The following is a 14,503-nucleotide window of genomic DNA, read 5'->3' as shown; positions in this document are numbered from 1 at the left end:
AGGAGTGCCCCCTGACCTACCTCTATAACCTCACCTTGTACCTTCTCTTCCCATCCATTCTGCTGAGGCCACACTGACACTATTTCTCACACATGCTAAATTAATCCTCCCTTTAGAGCATTTGCTGTAGAGATTTCCTCTGTCTGAATGCCCTTTGACAGGATAGTCTCAGCCCCTCCCAAAAAAGCACTCAATATCTGAAGGCAAAGGGAACAGACATCTTAAAATTATTTGCCACTTTAGACCATCTACAGCCTGACTGTGTTTCTCCACCTGGGATGATTGGCAGCTGGATATAATCTCTGTCGAGAGAGAAACAGAGACTGAGGCAGACACCTTTCCTGTTGATAAGGTGATGTGATTCCAATCTGAGGAATTCTATGAGGTTATGTGGTTCATGATTCACGGTGACTCACATCCCACCCTGAGTTTGGTACAAATCCCTTCCTGGTACCAGTGGGAAACTTCTGTGAGTAATTAAATCAGTTGGACCCTGTTACTATATTACTGTCACATTACCTCTTGCTAAGATTTATTTCCCCTCCCTCAAAATGAAAAAAAAATCTAAATACAGTCTCCTAAACTCTTAAATTGACAATGGACAATACCTCTAGAGCAGACATCGTAAGGAAAAATATGAGGGTCATCAAGGCTGAATCCAATTCTCTTTTCTAAAATAGGACACAGAGGAAATGGGACAAAGGAATGATATGACAGGCCCAGTTGTTCTTCTGAAAGGGGTCAGTGCACACACCATTTTACCAGAGGTGATGGGTGAAGCCAGAGGGGCCTGTAAATGCCTTGATCACCATTAGACATCTTTGTCATTTGTCAGTGACCTTGGAAGCTCCCTTTTCTTGGGCCCGAGTGTACACGGTTGCACTTCAGGTTGGGCTGTTGGCAGCTGGGAGCATGCCCACCACATTGGGCATTTTCACAGAGCTGCACGTCTGCCCCGGGAAGTAAGAGACGCGGCATAGATCGCTCATCCGCTCCTCACAGACTCTGTGGCCACCACATTCCCCAGCCTGTAGGGAGCTCAGAGACCAAGAGAGAATAGGGAACACTTTGATAGAGGGCACATGTCCTCTTGATTAGCCAAGACATTCTGAGAAATTCCCCAGTGTTTGAGCCATGCCCTCCTGGCCACCCTATGTTATCTGTGGTCTACCTTATTGACCAAGGAGTCAACGGCTTTTGGTGCTTTTGGTGGTGAACAACACACTGCTCCCTGGCAGGATGTTCTGAGAATAAGCTAAAGTTCTAAAACAGCCACAGGAGTGAACCAGAATTTAGCACAACACTAGACTGTGGTCAGCAGTGGTACAAACCTGGATTTGCAACTACTATGCGAAACCCTCAAATGCGTGTTTTTACCTTTTATTCTGGATTTTTCTAAAGAACAGAAGCAATACGGAAGAAACAGACAAGAGTACAATGAGACTAATGCTCACAAGGTTTTCCATTTCAGCACCAGGCTGCCGATGACCTGTCACCTGATAGCAGCCGAGCTGGGCAATGGGGCTCAGAGAGGGCTCTGTTCAAGTCCAACTACCTCCCTCGTGTTGGTACCAGTCCTTGGCCTGCTCTTGCCTTTCTCGATGGGAAACTGACTGCCCCCCACTCCTGCCCCTGCCCCAGGAGAGCCCCTCTGCCAGCCCTGAACATTCCCTTCAGCCTCCTGAGGATGACCCTTGTCCATCAATCGTCAACAGCAACAGCTCCAGCTTATCTGTGCCTATTAGAGGTTTGGCACAACATGAACACGCTACCTACGTTCTCCTCTAGAGTCTAATGCTGAAACCAGCCCACTCAAATAGGGGTCACTGCCCCCACTCAACTGATGCAAAACAGGCAAGAAAGGTGAAGTAATTCTCCCAACTCATCCAAGGTGGGGGTCTTCCTGACCCCTAGCTCTTTGCTCTGTGCACTGCTCCACACTCCTTCCTTCTCCAGGTTTACTCCCTGCCTCTCCTCCCCACCCTCCTCTTCACGTCGTGCGGATTCAAACATCTTCTGTCCCAGAAAAAGCAAAGAGGAAGCCACAGCCTTAGCCTGATGGCTTCTTCTCTTCCTAGCCACTGTCTTATCACTCTCCTTCCCGTCATTTACTTATTTGTCTTTAATGAGATAGACTTTAATATATGCACTCATTTTGTGCTGACTTTGTGCTCTGGAGCATGAGGTTTTCAATTTCTCTGTGTTGTCAGTAGGAAATGATTCTCAGATTAATCCATGAAACAGAATCCTATGGAGGAACTTGTAAAAATACATATTCATGGGGCACCTGGGTGGCTCAGTCGGTTCAGCATATGATTCTTGGTTTCAGCTCAGGCCATGATTTCATGGTTTGTGAGTTTGAGCCCCACATCGGGCTCCGTGCTGACAGTGCAGAGCCTGCTTGGGAAACTCTCTCTCTGCCCCTCCTGTACTTGTGCGCTCTCTCTCTTTCAAAATAAATAAACTTAAAAAAATAAAAATACACATTCATATTTGTTACTCTAAACACAATTTTGTTTTTACCCTAACTCCTTCAAATCTTAAGAGCCATTTGTTAAGCTTTTCAGGCTTTGCTAATATCGTAAAGATGAGAGAGTCAGCAAGCTTCTGAAAATCTAGGTATGACTTAATAAAGGGAAATTCAGACTCTCAATCACAGGGCAAAAACACTTTGCAGATTCCAAATTTAAGCATTTTAAAGGCCCTGAAAATGTTAAATGTCATACTGTTATAGGCCAGGCAGAATTTGACAATCCTTTTCATTTTCATCATATGTGTGTAAGGTTAAGAGAAATTGTGAGCCATTTTTGGAAAATGAAGTAACACAGAGACATTGGGATACAAGAGTGACAAGAGAGTCCTTGAGAACTGAGAAGATGGAGTTACACCTCACCCCACCGTCTTCCAGCACTTCCTCAGGATCAGCGAGCTCTTTAGGTTCAGATGGGTAAGCAAGGATGATATCTGAGCTAAACCAGAGGCAGAAGGCCACAGAAGGCAAGGTCTGTGCTTCCTAATTCTGCCTCTGCTGTTAACCTCCTGCAGAACTCTGTGCATTATCTCATAGGAACATAAAAATAAAGGTTCAGCTGAGCTAACTACAAAGTGGTTTTAAATAATAAAAATAGTTACGAAGGAAAGCTAATACACATAGGGAGAGATTTGAAACATCATCTTAATGCTAAAAGAGACTTAGGTTGATCCTCTTGTTCAATCGAAGAAGAAACAGGCACAGAAAAGGTCCGGTGACTTGCCCAAGGTCACACAGTAAATTAGCGCTGGATTGCAGATTATAGCATAGGTCTCCTGATGCCATTCCAGGATACTTTGCTCCTTAGTACATGGCTTTCAACGTACATGGCACAGGTAAGTCAATGGTCAAGTCTAAAAATGGAAAATAAATGGATATGGTTGGAGAATAATTATGCTTATAAGCTCTTCTTATGAAAAGTGAAGACTGATTTTTTTTTCCTTTCCTTGATAAGGGTTGAACGGTCAGAAAATTAGTATAGATTTTAAGGCTTAAGTAATAGTACAAATAATAATAGACATTAAATAGTATGTTAATTAGTAATAATAGTAGTATTTAACAAAATGCGCTAAATATCACATGCCAGGCCCTGTGATTGCTACCTCGCTTTATCTTCATGACATCTCTATGCCTATGAGATTGGAACTACTGTATCATTTTAGCGAAGAGAAACCTGAATTTTATAAAGATTTTCCAATGAAATGGCGTATACTGTGGGTGATCAGACGCGCTTCATTTTGTAGCCTCACTTTTGTTGTTGTTGTTATTTTAATTTTTTTTTTTGAGAGAGAGAGAATGAGAGAGAGAGAGAGAGAGAATCTTAAGCTAAGCAGGTTCCATGCTCAGCACGGAGTCCGACATAGGGCTCAATCCCACAACCCAGGATCATGACCTGAGCCGAAAGCAAGAGTCAGATGCTCAACCAAGCCACCCAGGGGCCCCTATTTTGTAGCCTCACTTTAATGAACACTGATAGAAAGGAACTTAATCTGAGAAGCCAAAGGATTTAAAACCTGTCATAGCAGAGGGAGCCAAGGGACCCCTTTTTGAATGCTCCTTGCTAAGTTAAATACATATACAAACTCATTTAATCCTTCTCAGCAACCATAAAATCTAGTTACCAAGGCTTCATTGGGTCCATTTTACAGATGGGAAAACTGAGCAAAGAGAGATCAAGTAACCTGACAGGGGTGCAGCCAGGATTTGATCCTACCTCTGCTCACTTCTGAGTCCATGTTGTTGACCCTGCTCTACTTCCTCCTGATCCTCAGTTCTTCCATCTGTAAAGTGGGCATTAACTCTAATCACAAGGTTTGGGAGAGGATTCCACTGCATGGTGCTGGGTGAATGAAGGAGGCTTGTCAACTATTAGGTGCTATGAGAACACGATTATTTTGTGGAGATGAGAGGGAAAGAGAAACTTTGTTTGGAACAGTAGAATATAAATCTTGCATTTCCTTGGAACATTTGCTATTTTTTTTTTTTTTTTTTTTTTTGTAAATTCTGGGTGCTAAAGTTCTAGATGCCTCCTTGCAGTTTTCCTTCTGCATACATTATTAAAATATGCATGAAACCCCAAGATGCAAATTCAGCTTTCTTAGGAGAGCCATCACCAGCTAAAACACGTTGTCAGGTTGATGAAGAGGAGAGTTAAAAATCAAAATAGCAAGCCAGCTCCCAAAGGGTTGTTCGCGTTGACCTTGGGATTCTGAAAGAATGTAATTAAAGCAGGCCCCGTGCAAGGTTCCCACCAGATTTATGGACAGAAACTTGAATACCTCAGCAGGTCTGCCTGTTTAATTGCTCCATTGTCAGTGACCTCCACGGTGGAAAACGTGAGTCAGATGGCTGGGGGGGGGGGGGGGGGGGGGGGGGGGGGGTTGTGGGTGTGAGGGTGGGGGCGGGGGGCGGGGGTGGGGGCGCTGTGAGTGTCCACAGAAGCTGCCACCGCCCAGGAAGTGAGACGCCTCTCTTGCCCAGGGGCACTGGGACACCTTTGTGGCCATCGAAGTAACAGCTCTTCAATTGAGTTAAAAGGTCAGGCGTGAGGGAAGAAGACCTGGCCGCCCACAGATATCTTTTTCATGCACTGAATGTCCCTGTGCTCATCGCTTTAAATGGATATTTCCTGTCTCAGTTTTGACCACCGGTTCTTCCCCCACTAACATATAGACGCAGGTACGTGCTTAATCTCCAAACTAAAACAGTACCCAGACAGAACTCTGGGACATTTGTTGTTTAAAAAAACATCCATTTCTTAGAACGAGTACTGCTCAAAGCCAACAGTGACTTAATGTCTTAAAACTGCCCCAGTGAGAGGGTCCCAAGTTCAGCCTACGCGGCATTCACGTGGTGGCAAACGGAAAGCCTCCGACTCCAGCCCAGATTGTCCCAGTACAGGTGGTATGTTTTAATTCGGAGGCGTGACCCTCAGCTTGGTTAGTACCGAACCCTATTTTTTCTGTTTTTCTAATTTTCAAGATTTGTTCCAAATAATGCTTACATGGTAACCAATATAAATAAATAGACACCCGGCTGAAAGACTTCCCACAGGGAAAACGAAAATAAGGGCTGGCTTGTCCCTGTGAAATGGTTTCGTATATGTACCTAAATGAGGCCCCAGGGCTCATACTTACATAGGTACACAGGTCTCGCCCACAACTAAATCCACCTAACCCATCCAAGTGAGTTCACAGTAAGGCTAAGACCCTCACTGTAAAGAAGAGGGGCGTAGGGGAACACTCAGGCCAGCCCCCTCCCATCTCCCTGGACGCCAGCTTCCTTAGCTTTGACCAAGCCCCATGTATGCGGGTGGGTATCTTAAATCCTTCCGTAGATCTTTAGTTACAAGTGGTGATTGGTTTTCTCCTTCAGCCAATTGGCAGAGAGAGTCAGGGGGGCTCAAACGGGAGCATCGGAAAAAGAATCACACGTGGCGATGGATGAGCAGTAATTCCATTTCCAGGCATCCTCACGAAAGAATTGAATACAGGGGCTCAGACACGTGCTTGTACGCGAACGATCACAGCAGCACTCACCACAACAGATGAAAGGCGGAAACACCCCGATGCCCATCAATCAGTGAACAGATAAACACAATGTGATTATGTACGTATACATCCATATAATGGTACACTACACAGCCTTAAAGAGGGGTGAAGTTTGACACACGCTACATCATGGATGAACGTCAAAGACATTATGCTTAGTGAAAGAAGCCAGAGACAAAAGGTTGCACGATGTTTGATTCTCTTTATAGGAAATATCCAGAATGGGTAGCTCCATAGAGACAGAAAGCAGATTAGCGGTAGCTGGGGGCTGGGAAGAGGGTGTAACTGTTTAATGGGGACAGGATTTCCTTCAGAGGAGATGAAAACGTTTGAGAACCAGATAAAGGTTGATGGTTGCACAACATGTGAATTACTAAAAGCCACTGAACTGTACAGTATTAACTTTATGTTATGAAAATTTTACCTCTTTTATTAAGAAGAACAAAATGGCCAGGGAACAAGATACAGACCCCATCACAGAAGAAGACCCTTTGCTACTTACTCACTGTCCTTTCTCCAGCCCCTGGGTCTCTCTGCAAAGGGCCTCCCCTCACCAAAGATGTCCCTGAGTGGCAGGGGGTGTGAGAAATCTCCACCCCATAGGCTCATCCAGCCCATCGGCTGCCTTCCAGCAGCTGCCCTGCCCCCTCCCCCCCAGCCAGGCACTCATCCTTCACCGCTGAGGACGGCTTCTGCCCTCAGCTGCTCTTCTCAGGGAGGATTTGCCGTTGCCCATCAGATGGCAGGTGCCGAAGCCCCTGGGGATGCTGCCTTTACACCAGGGCCACATGCTATCTGGTTTGCCTCAGCACCTGCCGAGGGGCCCCAAGAGTTAAAGGGCATATGGGGATTTTAATGCGTCCGTCTTGTTGCCAGAAGTTTCTGACCTACATATCCAGGTGGTTTTCCTAAAACAAGAAAGCACTTTCAGAGTCAAGATAAGGAAAATTAGGTTGTTGTCTTTGCCTGGGTGTCCCAGAGAGCAGAGCCTGAGACAAATGCATGGGTGCAGTTAGTTTATTTGGTCCCAGGGAGGAGTGAAGAAGGGCAATGTGGACCGAGGAACAAGGACAGAAGGAGTGCCAACATAAGGGTGCATTATCAAGCTGGCTCCCGCTGTAGGTGACTGCTGCTTGATCTCACCTGCTGCACTTTCTGAGGACCCTCATGCAAAGCATCGTCTCAGAACTACTGGTCCTGATTACAAAAGGGGGAGGCGCTTGTCCATTGACTCCCCCACCCCGTTTTGATCAAGGGTGTTCCTGTAGTGCTCGCATTATTGAGTTGCCCATGCATGAGATGCCCAGAAGGTTCCTGAGGGTGTGTCACACGCTGGAATCAGCGAAGCCCCAGGCAGGAAAGAGAAGTGCGCTTGCTGCAGCCGTCTGCAGGGAACCGTGTCTGGAACCTGTCTGGGCAAACAGCAGCTGGAGCAGATGTGAGCCTAAGAGGACTCGCCTTGGCACAAGGCATAAGTGCCATCGGGGTATTATGAGTGTCGGACTGAAAGAAACACACATCTGAAATGCTCACTACAGCTTCTGCGAATGGCTGAAGTATTCTGGCATGTGTTTCTGCGGTCCCCATTCACAATCACCAACGAGTAAGCCATCCCCAAATCAGCTCTGGCTTGAACTTCACTCAACCTTCAGTTCTGGATGGAGCACCTTCTTGTGACCCACAGGACTCTAGGAGCCGGGGCACTAGCCGTGACTAAGACCACAACATCCTTGCTCTTCAGAGGTTTATATTCCAGTGGACTGAGACATACAATATAAAGTTTAGAATAAATAAATAAGAAAACTTTCAGATGGGGTAAGCACAGGAAATTGAAATGGGGTGATAGGATGGGGTTGAAGGACAACAGCTTATCTTGGTGCCTTTAAAGGTTAGGCAGGTGGGTGGTTTGGCTTCTGGTTCCTGTCTCCAATAGCTCTGTGACTCGGTCGCGTTTTCTTTAAAATCCATTTTGATTGCTTAGTCAGACACAATAGCACAATTTTAAGGTCTAATGTTTTAAACACAATTTCCTGATTCATAAGATTCTATGACACATACCAATATCAATGGTGTCTTCTTTGGAAACACGGGAGAGTCATTTTCTATTCACTGCTCTCCCTTGTATATCTCTCTCTCACACACACACACACACACACACAACACATGTGTCATATGTCCCAGTCTACTTCCTGCTTTTTCTCACATCCACTCTCCCTTCCAGTCTTCTCCACCCCTACAGCACATGCGGTCCAGGCTGCTCCACCTTTTGTCCAGGCTCTGTCAGTGACCTTCTGATGACTGTCCAAGCTTTGCTTTGCTTTGCGGCCTCATTTCCTGGTGTCTCGAAAACGTTTCCTCTTTGTAATTTTTACCCCCTGGTTCTGGTTATGCCCTTTAGAGACCCGGTGAATAAATGTAGGCATTCGACCACACAACTCTCCTCCCGATGATTAAATAGGACAACACTCCCTCTTTGTCTTCTCTCCGGCCTGCACTTCCCCCATTCCTTACCTTTCTCATTGCATCCTGGCAACCCATAGTTTGATTTATTGTTTTTAAGATGTGTTCAAAACTGAACATAGTATTTCAAGTGTGATCTGAACAAAGCACAGTCGTTCTATTTCTTCCTTTGAACTAAAACTGTTTGTAAAAATAGATTTTTAAGACTGCAGTGCTGAGTTTTGACAAATCAATATACCTGTGTAGTCAGCCTGATCGAGATCTAGAACATTCCCATCACTCCAGAAAGTTTTCTCATACCCTTTCTCAGCCCAAACCTGACACCAATAGCAACCCTTACTCTAATTTTTATTATCATAGATTTGTGTTGCTTATATCAGAATTTCATATACATAGCATCATGTAGAATGTACTCTTTTGTGATTGGCTGCTTTCAGTCAAAATAATGTTTCTGAGACTCATCCATGTTATATGTGACAGCAGTCCTTTCTTTTCTATTGCTGAGTAGTATTCCATTGAATGGATGCACCACAATTTGTTTATCTATTCTCTTACTGATGGACATTTGAACTGTTTTCAGTTTGGGGCTATAACAAATAAGCTTCCAGAAACAAGTAGTTTTATAGAGTTTTGTTTTCATTTGTCTGGGGTAAATGCCCAAGAGTGGAATTTCTGGATCATAATGCAAGTATCTAAATTTATAAGAAATTGACAAATAATTTTCCAAAATGGCTGTGCCAGCAATGTATGTATGAGTCTAGTTCTTTGCTCCACATTCTTGTCAACATTTAGTATTAGCAGTTTTGTTTTTTCCTTTTAGCCATTCTCATGGATGTGAAATCATTGTGATTTTAGTCTGAATTAATTTAATGAACTTGATCGTATTTCCTGTACTTATTAGTCTTTTCCAAATCTTCCTCTGTGAAGTGCCTGGTCAAGTCTTTTGCCTATTTTTTTATTGGGTTGTTTATCTTTATATTTTCCTTACTCAATTATAGGAATTATTTACTTATTTTTATTTTTTAATTTTTAAAAGTTTATTTATTTATTTTGAGGGAGAGAGTGAGAGGGAGAGAGCATGTGTGAATGAGGGAGGGGCAGAGAGAGAGAGGGAGAGAGAGAATCCCAGGGAGTTCCCTGCTGTCAGCCCTATGTGGGGCTCAAACTCACGAAACTGTGAAATCATGACCTGAGCTGAAACCAAGAGTCAGATGCTTAACCAACTGAGCCACCCAGACACCCCATGATTATTTTTTCTTAAGTCCAATATAATTTCTTTTATAATTTAGTGCTTTTTTTTTTTTTTTTTTTTGTCTTGAGAAATCTTTGCCTACCACATAGTGCAAAGATATTCTTTCAGGTTTCCTTCTAGAAGCCTTATATTTTCAGCTTTTATGTTCAGAGATATCTGTGATCGCTGTTGGATTAATTTTTGCATATAGTTTGAGGTAAGGGTTAAGGTTTGCTTTTTTCCATGCACTAATCTAGCTTTTGAGCACCAATTTGTCTTAGCAATTTTCTTTTTTCCTATTGAATTACCTTGCGTGTTGATCATTTCCTGTTAGACGAGGAGCTCCTCCAAACCCATGTCTCTCTCTCCACCACCATTTAAAAAATAAATTTTGTACCCTTTGATTTATTTCACATGGCCTTTAGCCTTTACTGAATGAACACTGCATGTCAGGTATGAGATGAAGAGCTAGATCCAGAGAATTTTTGTCCTGGGGGAATTTCCTTCTGTTAGGAGGAGTTAACCGAGAGGTGAATGACTTCCATTCCATTTTTGAGGAAGGTACGTGCAGGGAGGCAACCTATCATAGTCATTAGAAACCATCAGTTTTGGGTTTAGCACATATGACTTAAAATCCAGGCTCCAACGTATCTTAGCTGCTAAGGTAGACCATGAGCAGGCCACTCAACTTTTTGAGGGATCTGTTTCCTCAGAGTTGTTGAAGTATTACATGATGCAAAGTATAGAATGCTTATTCCATTTGTCTGGTACTCAGTTAAGTGCTAATTAATTGGGTGCTATTTTTATCCCATGGACTCAGGGAAGGCATCCTGGAGGAAGTGATTACTCAGCTGAGCCTTGAGGAATGTTGAAAGCTGTCCAGATGAAGAAATGCAGGAAAAGCATTGCAGGCTGAAGGTTTGGGAAGTGGAGGCATAAATCAGCATGGTATAAATGGGGATATCATCAAAGCTTAAATTGTGAAGAAGAGCCTGGCTAAAAACATGGGGAGAAGTCAGGTCATGGAGAGACTTATATGGCAGTATTTTTCAGTCAACACAAGTTGTGAGCGACTAGGGGAAGTGTCAGCTGCCTCCTGGTTCCCCCAAGCTCTAAGTCAATTCTCGAAAGTCGCATTCAGTCCCCACCTAAACACTTGAACAGGAAACTCACCCTGAGAACTGGAGGGGTGGGTGGTGGGGATGCATCATGGAGACTCCGACAGGCCAAACAGCATAATACTCTCCCTTTCAAAGCCTCAGGCATCCTGTCACATAGTACAAGAGACAGGTGTCTGAGAATTTCCGGATGAAGCCTGATATCCACATCCTAATTCCGTCCAACAGCATGGCCACCTTGAGAACAGAGCCTGAGCCCGTGCCCCAATGGCTAGGCTGGGCTTGTTGGCTCTCACTAGTACCCATCGCAAAGAGAGAGCCTGTCCCTCTCATCTGTCCTCTTATGGGCAGGGATTCTACCAGGAATGGATCCATCTCCCCAAACTCTGCTGTCTTCCAGCTACTTGTTTGCTTTGAGCTACCATTTTTAGGCACTTGCTACATATTAAGCCCATTGCTAAACTCTTGTCATGCATTCACTCCATTACTTTAAGCTTCTCAGCAACTCTCCAAATAGGTTTTATTGTTTCAATTTGCAGATGAAGAAAATGAAGCTTAAAAACATGAAATAACTTGCTGATAGTCACAGAAATCCTGAATGTCAGGTCCGAAATGGGAGCCATCATCTCAGCACCTGCACATTACTTCCTCCTGTTTCCCGAGTAGCCCCTGAGGGAGGGGTCCCCCTACCCGCTGCTCCAACAGCTTGATGGAACATCAGCCTGGGTCACCTCTGTGCCTTTTGGGCACAATTTAGGCTGCCCTTCCGGGACTGCCTTCTCAGCTGAGTCACTTTAGGGGGTGCTGGGTCTTGGCAGTGTGGCAGCTACACCTTGTCCTTGCTGACACGGTGGCAGTGCTCTCCTAGCCTACTGTCAACCTGAATTGAATGCTTTATTAGCCCCATTCGCAAATTCAATAACTTAGGTTGAGAGAGGACAAGAACACATAACACCAAATCACAGCGTCAAGACTCAAAAACCTCCCAAACCAGCCACATCCCACAGGCTGTATTGTCTTTCTCGATGGTCAGTCCCATGGCCAGGAAGCATTCTGTCAGAGGCATAAGGACTATCTGAGAGAAGAGCTGTACCAGCCCCTTCAAACTACCAGTTTACAATTCTGCTGGATGACTGGGAATGTAAGATAAACTGTAAAAAGAGAAAAAACAATGTAAAAAGGCCCTTCGTGCTAACAACATAAGTCATAGCCCGTCTACTTCTTACTCTCTTCTTATCAAGGAAAGATAGAACAGTGGAGGGATGAGTGGCCAAGGTGTGGATTCAGCCTCAAATGATCCAAAACAAAGATAAATGTCCGGAAAATGTGGAGCCCTGATTCATATTCTTACAGGCAAGAATTATCCTGCCAAGCCACCAGCTTTTCTCTTTACCTGATCAGGATGAAAGCCCATTTGCAAGGTGAGATCATCTTGGAAAAGAAATGGAGCCACGTGAAGCCTTGCAGATCCACAAGAGTCTGGTTCGCTGGGAGTGAACCAGATAGAATCTGACTATTGCTGCTGTGCCCAATTTGCTGAATTCATAAAGCAAAAAATCAAAATCTAGCCTTTCTTCCATGTCTAGCCATCTGTTTCTGTGAGTCTGCCCACATGCCCTGGACCTCTGGAGGGCAGAGTTCCAGGCCACTGTTCTGCTATTTTGACAGCTTTGCAGCTGTGACCCACGTACTGGAAAGAGTTGTGTGCAGTGCCTTGGTCTTGGAACTTTACACATTTTTGACGTGATTAGGTATTTACAACTGGAAGTGCAGCCAGAGTCCAGTGTTTCCAGGGATGATGCGTATAACCCAGAGGTTCTAATGTGGCTGCTCCTGGCTTTGGCTGGGATCACGTAAGTTCTTAGGAGTTTACCCACAGGTCATGAACATGAGATTATAAAACAGCCACACTGGGACCTTCATCCAGATGGATAAGTTGTATAAAACTTTCTCCACCACAGTTTTAGAAGGTGGTTTTGTAGAAGGCATTCATAAACATTTTGCAAAAGTCATTAGCAGTGACATGGTAGAACAGACACGTCCTTGGTATTTCCTACATTACACGTATTTGCATAACAGCAAAAAAAAGATGGAGGGGCACTTGGGTGGCTCAGTTCGTTGAGCGACTGAGGCTTAGGTCATGATCCCAGGGTCATGGGATTGAGCCCGGAGTCGGGCTCTGAGCTGAGTGTGGATCCTGCTTAAGATTCTCTTTCTCTCTCCTCTGCCCCTCTCCTTCACTTGCACACGTGCTCTCTCTCTCTCTCAAAAAAAAAAAAAAAAAAAAAAAGATGGAAATTACCCAAGGATAAAAATACAGTTGATTAAATAAAAAGCCTTTCAAACCATAAGAGACTTTTAAATACAGAGAACAAACGGAGGGTGGATGGGGGGAGGTAGCAAGAGGGGAAATGGGTGATGGGCAGTGAGGAGGGCACTTGTTGGGATGAGCACTGGGTGTTGTATGTAAGCGATGAACCATGGGAATTTACCCCAAAAACCAAGAGCACACTTTACACCGTTTATGTTAACCAATTTGCCAATAAATTATATTAAATAAATAAACAAAAAGCCTTTAACCTTTATTCATTGACTTCCCAATCATTTCTTCATCACCTGTTATGTGCCAGGAACTCTTGTTTGCTAAAGACAAAAATAATAATAATAATAATAAACACTCCCCCTCGTTTCAAGGGGGCTCATATTTGATGGGAGAAATAAACATATGTACAAATAATTATTCATGATTATGCAGAAGGTGATTTGGGAGCACAGAGGAAGAATGGATTAGCTGGGAGGCTAAGGGTGGGCATCACAATTGAGGAGGCGTTTGAACTGGGTCTGGAGAAAGGCACATAGGAGTTTTTCAGACAGAAGGGTTAAAGTGGGGTTCCAGACAGAGAAATTCTGGTCAGAGGAATTCCTTGAGGAGAGGAACGGTAAGTTTGGGAAAATGGTAAGTCATATGATATACTTTAGTACTGAATTTTGAGCAGTTGCTGTGAGAAAAACTAAAAACTCTCTGCAAATTACATACATACACTCCAATGCTAAAATGATCAGTCCGAAGTGAATCTAGATGAAACAGCACGGGTCATGGAAATAGGGTCCCAGATAGACTAGGAACAACTACAACAAAAAGGACGACCTGAACTCAAATAGTATGACATCTGGTTCCAGTGACTCCTGGTTTCCCCTAAATCCTGGTGGGAAATAAGTGGATATTAGAGTGATATTATATACCATACAAGAAGACTATTAGGGTACATATATAATTCCAAAATGCAGGTTCAGCCATTCTCAGGAAATCCTTTTGTTATGCTTATAATTGCCTAAAGTAAATATGCCCTTCAGGTACTGATAAGGAGAAACACAAGAAATGGATGGAACTTACTGATATTTGCCCAGTGGAGAGAGTAGAGAGGTCCTTGTAGAATAGTGTCTGCAGAAGCTCTAGCACAGAGTAAGCACTCAATAAATGCTAGCTCAATCGTGACAAAAGATTATATAAAAATAACAAGTGAAGGGGCTAAGCGTCTGACTTTGGCTCAGATCATGATCTCATGGTTCATGGGTTGTTCAAGCCCCATGTCAGACTCTGTGCTGACAGCTC

General features: G+C 44.0%; 1 long non-coding RNA gene across 1 annotated transcript; it reads left to right on the top strand.

Moving 5' to 3' along the window:
• Nucleotides 1-4,984: 4,984 nt before the first annotated feature.
• Nucleotides 4,985-12,983, top strand: LOC122210793. Its single transcript, XR_006198245.1, has 3 exons — nt 4,985-5,209; nt 5,906-6,139; nt 10,593-12,983. It is a non-coding gene; the product is annotated as an uncharacterized LOC122210793 (long non-coding RNA).
• Nucleotides 12,984-14,503: the final 1,520 nt, after the last annotated feature.

The sequence above is a fragment of the Panthera leo genome, chromosome F2 (genome assembly GCF_018350215.1).
Source record: "Panthera leo isolate Ple1 chromosome F2, P.leo_Ple1_pat1.1, whole genome shotgun sequence".
Classification (NCBI taxonomy): Eukaryota; Metazoa; Chordata; class Mammalia; order Carnivora; family Felidae; genus Panthera; species Panthera leo.
The sequence above is the reverse complement of the archived record's forward strand: the minus strand, read 5'-3'. Positions and strand labels throughout refer to the sequence as shown.